Raw genomic sequence first — 5,137 nt, 5'->3', positions numbered from 1 at the left:
CAGTATCTTACCCACTGCAATCTATTAGGCAAACAAGTGATAACACCAGCTCATATTCCAAAGGAGGAGGCATATTCTGTTTCTTGAAAGGACAGCAGCAAGTGACATGTGGATACAGGGAAGGAAATAATGGCAATCAGTTTGCAAGTACTCTACCACACACGACCAAAACTAGGTGCCAAGAAAGGTGAGAGTCTTCAGATGGCAGCCATGAGCTCATGAGCAGAAGAACAGGTTCAGCGGGAACAGATTAGCAGTCTGTAAAGACTTCTCTTGTTTTCTTTCGGATTTTTTTTTTTTTTATTTCTTCAAATTTGTTTATCAGGAGTGACTGAAAAAACGACAGTTGAGTCCCATCATCACGGAAATGGCTTTAGGAGAAGACTGGTCAGATGAATAGTATTGCTTCCCATTTCCAACCAGTCAATAGTTGCCATTGATAAATAGACAGCCAACAGTCTGTCAAGAATGCTCAAGATGTGTTATACACTACAACATGCCTGCTCACAGGGTGAAAAAGCCAGGAAATAACTCACGTGAACTTCTCGATTTCATCATGCAAGACAAGCACAAAAGCACCACCCAGGCCTCTGCGAACATTGCACAAAGCCCCCTTGAGAAAAGCTTTGGCTCCTTCATCATGAGCAGTATTCCTCCGGCAGTCAAGCATGCCTGTGTACATGATATCAGTTCCTTGGCGCCCTGACTGTACCATCACACGGCGACAAAGAGTGTCAACCCGATAGAAAGTCAACACAGCAACCTCTGTGACAGATTGGGCGATCATCCAGCCGATGGAGATGTGAGAACTCTTGGGATCTGGATGCATTCCCTTTGCAGTGTCAGATACTGAAGTAGGCAGCTCAGTAGATGAGGTTACCCTGCGCAGAAACATTAAAGCCTTTCTACAGGACCTTAATCCCATCAGATTTGTAGTTCTTAACCAGGCAGTCACGGAGGCCCCTGAATTCCCTTTCAGCTCCAGCTTTGCCCACGTCAGCTGCTGGAAGGGTATGGGCAAAATCAAAAGGAGACACAAAACACAGAGACGTGGCCCCAGAGGCGCCACCTGACCCGATTCCCTGCAAAGTAACACCAAAACTGGGTTCTCTTGTCCACACCACCCAGGAAGATCTGCTTGTATTTAACTTGAAAGGCAAGTTAAATGAGTGGGGAAGTATCTGATGATATTGGCCAGCCAAGTTACCACACCAGAAGGACAGGACTCCCTGCTCCTTGGAGATACGAACTACACAGTCTATAATGCCCATGTAGTGCTTATCTGCGGTGATTTGCTTGCTGGCATGTTGTACCTGCAGCAGCAGCTTGATCCTCTCGATGGGTGCTACCGAGGGGTCTTGGAGGTGGCCGCAGACACTCCACCCACCAGGAAGTCCTCGACAAAGGACACAGCAGCACTGGTCATGTTGAAAGGAAAGAGGAGGCAGGAGATGGCAGAGCAGTTCATAAAGAGTTCAGTTGTCCCCTAATTCTACAAAAATCACTACAGAGGTTTCTGGGGGAACTTGACAATTTGATTTTTAAATTTATGCAGAAAAGCAAATGGCTTTTTTAGATAAGAAAAGCCAAGGCAATGCTAAAGAAGAACAAGATGGGGACACTTGTCCTTGCACATGTCAGGACCAATGGAACAGACCAGAGGCCAGAAACAAACTCATGCATATATGGAAGCTCAATTATAAAGGAGCATGTATCACATCATCTGTGGGAAATTAAACACTTTGCAAAAGGCAAAACCAGAATAACTTTAGAAGGCAATATAGAATATTTTACAATATGGATGAAAGGAAGGATTCCTTATGCAAGACCCCAAATCACCAAGCAGTTGGGGAGGAAGGCCACATTTACCACACTAAAATTTGGGCTTTCCAGGAGTTCATCAAAAGACACTAGAAAGAACATGACCAGACAATCCAGTGTAGAAATGGAACAGGGGTAGGTCAATAAAATAGAGCAGCAAAGCAGAAATGACTCACACTGATCACAAGCCACAAATTGAGAAAGAATATTTGCAATATAAACAATCAATAAAAGATTGTTATCCAGAATTGCTGAAGAACTCTTCTAAGGAAAAAAAGCAGAACAAAAGATACACCAGTTATTTCATAAAAGAGGAAATGCTAATGGTGAAAAAATATGTAAAAGATGTCCAGTCTCATTCATAATTAAGTAAAAAAAAAAAATTGAAACCAAAATCAGATGCCATTTTATGCCTCCTTGCTTTTGCAAATTTTAAAATATCTGACAATGTCAAGTGTCTTCATAATGAAGATGTTTAGCAACAGAAACACTCACACACTGCCAGTGGGAGCACAATCCGTGTGGAAAACAGTTTGACACTATGTAATAAAGCTGCACGTAACATATTCTATACCTCACAGTTTCTCTCCTGGGTATAGGTGCTACAGGAACTTTTACAGATAAGGAGACATATATAATAGTCATGGAAACATTGTTCATAGAAGCAAAATCTGAAAAGAAAAAACCCAAATATCTAATTCTGAAATGGATACATAAAATACATATATATATTCATACTTTGGAATTCTGTCTATGGTAGTTAAAAGCGAACAGATCAGCAGGATGGAATCTCAAAAACCAAAGCTAACAACCCCAATGAAAAGACAAAAGCAAGTCGTAGAAAAAACTAAGCTGCATGGTTCGTGATAATAAAGTGCAGCCCAAACTCAACAATACTGAGTGTTAGGATTCACTCATAGGCAGCAGCGCTGGTGTATTTCATTGCCAGTCTGGCTAAGCTAGAAACTACAAATCCCAGAGTTCCCTTCCCTATGTGGTTGGAGGTCAAACCTGACCAAAAGAGGAACTTAAATAAGATACTGGAGGCAGAAGGGGAGCAGCAGCCCGTTTTCTTGGAAGGCACGTGCAGTCAAAAGCGGCGATGGTGCTGGGTTCCTACTTACACTCCTCTCCTCTCCGCAGCTGTCAGCCCTTCTATCCACTGATGGCCCTTCGGCCAACTGCAGGCTGATGACAGCGGACTGGAAGAGGGACCACCTCGCAGAGGCCGTCCCTTCCCACCGTCTCCTGCAGCTGCCTCTTTGCAGCCCTGCTCGGTGGCCCGGATTCTTAGCCTCTCCTTGAGACGCTGGCGGGCCCATCCGCACGCAGCTTCAGAAGGCTGGTTAGTGGTTTTTCCTCCATCTTTCCCACAGTCCCTTCCAGATCTTCACTAAAGGTAAAAGGTGTTAATTCCTAGAAGAAACCCCTTATCCCACATCGGTATAAAGGTGAGCAAGGGAATATGTTGCACAAGTTTCCTCAAGTGGGGAGGAGAAAGGGCAGCATTAAGGAGGGCCACAAGGCACCTGGGTGGCTCAGTCGGTTAAGCGGCCGACTTCGGAGCAGGTCATGATCTCACAGTCCGTGAGTTCGAGCCCCGCATTGGGCTCTGTGCTGGCAGCTCAGAGCCTGGAGCCTGTTTCAGATTCTGTGTCTCCCTCTCTCTGACCCTCCCCTGTTCATGCTCTGTCTCTCCCTGTCTCAAAAATAAATAAACATTAAAAAAAAAAAAAAAAAGGAGGGGCACAAGGGACATCTGAGTCACCAGAATGTTTTTTTCTTAAGTTGGGTGGAGGGTACAAAGTATCCATTTTATTAATATTATTTACATTGTACGAGATATGATGTTACAATTCAGAGTTAAAAATGAAGACAAAAGTGGGTGGGGGAAATAAATACAAGGGAGTAATTAAGAGCACACGTACCTCGATGAGCTCTGAGTAATGTACAGAATTGTTGAATCATTATGTCATGCACAGGAGGAGAATATAACACTTTATCTTCATTGTACTTCAATAAAAAATATATTTTTTAAAAAAGTTAAAAAGGGATGCCTGGGTGAATCAGTTGGTTAAGTGTCCAACTCTTGACTTCAGTTCAGGTCTTGATCTCACAATTTGTGATATCTGTCGGGCTCTGTCCTGACAGTGCAGAGCCTGCTTGGGATTCTCTCTCTCTCTCTCTCTCTCTCTCTCTCTCTCTCAAAATAAATAAGCATGAAATTTTTTTTCTAATTTTTTTAAGTTAAAAAAATAGAAACATGTAGTAAGGTTTTCCAAACCAAAGAGTCCAAATCTTTGGGGAAAATCAATATGAATTTAAATGTGAGAAGGGCACCTGGGTGGCTCAGTCGGTTGTGTCCGACTTCGGCTCAGGTCATGATCTCGCGGTCCGTGAGTTTGAGCCCCGCGTCGGGCTCTGTGCTGATAGCTCAGAGCCTGGAGCCTGTTTCAGATTCTGTGTCTCCCTCTCTCTGATCCTCCCCCGTTCATGCTCTGTCTCTCCGTGTCTCAAAAATAATAAACGTTAAAAAAAAAAAAAAATGTGAGGGAGAGAAAGAGTCTCAATGGTAAAAGGAAAAAGCAATGTGAACTCCATGGGACTTGTTCCCTGTACAGAGAGAGGAAGAAGCTGTCAGATCGAGACCAGATACCCCAGACCCTGAAGGTGAGATGACAGACTGCTCCCGAGGACAGAGGGTGGGCAGAGGGCTGATGGCGTCAGGACGGGCAGGGGGATGGCAAGGACTCTCCCCAGTAGACAGCCAGGTACTAAAAGCAGCAAGGTACCTTGATTTTAGCTGGAATGGGAGGCGTTGTCAGGAAAAGGCAGTGTGTCCCATGTGGGTGGCCACAGCCAGAAGCAGTGTTTACAATGGAAGTGCTGTCCTGGAGAGAAACTGAAAGACACAAGGTGGGATTTTTCCAAATGGCCCCTTACTGGAGAACCAGAGAGCTGGAGTGAGGGGTGGCCCTCAAATAAGGAAATCTGGGGGAAATTATGATAATAACGCCAGCAGCTACCATTTTAGGAATGCTTACTCATCTCCCTGACATCTGAGCATTGGTCCCTTCTCTTTTCTAACTAAACTCACTTCTCTGACCATCTCTTTCAGTCTCATGGTTTTCTTTTCCTTTTTTTTTTTTTTTTTAATATTTATTTATTTTTGAGACAGGAAGAGACGGAGCATGAACGGGGGAGGGTCAGAGAGAGGGAGACACAGAATCCGAAACAGGCTCCAGGCTCTGAGCTGTCATCACAGAGCCTGACACGGGGCTCGAACTCACGGACCGCGAGACCATGACCTGAGCCG

At 44.4% G+C, this 5,137-nt stretch overlaps 1 pseudogene; it reads right to left on the bottom strand.

Moving 5' to 3' along the window:
• Positions 1-362: 362 nt before the first annotated feature.
• LOC125923966 (ADP/ATP translocase 2-like) lies at positions 363-1,426 on the bottom strand (annotated as a pseudogene).
• Between the last annotated feature and the right edge of the window lie 3,711 nt (positions 1,427-5,137).

Source organism: Panthera uncia, chromosome B1 (genome assembly GCF_023721935.1).
Source record: "Panthera uncia isolate 11264 chromosome B1, Puncia_PCG_1.0, whole genome shotgun sequence".
NCBI lineage: Eukaryota > Metazoa > Chordata > Mammalia > Carnivora > Felidae > Panthera > Panthera uncia.
The sequence above is the reverse complement of the archived record's forward strand: the minus strand, read 5'-3'. Positions and strand labels throughout refer to the sequence as shown.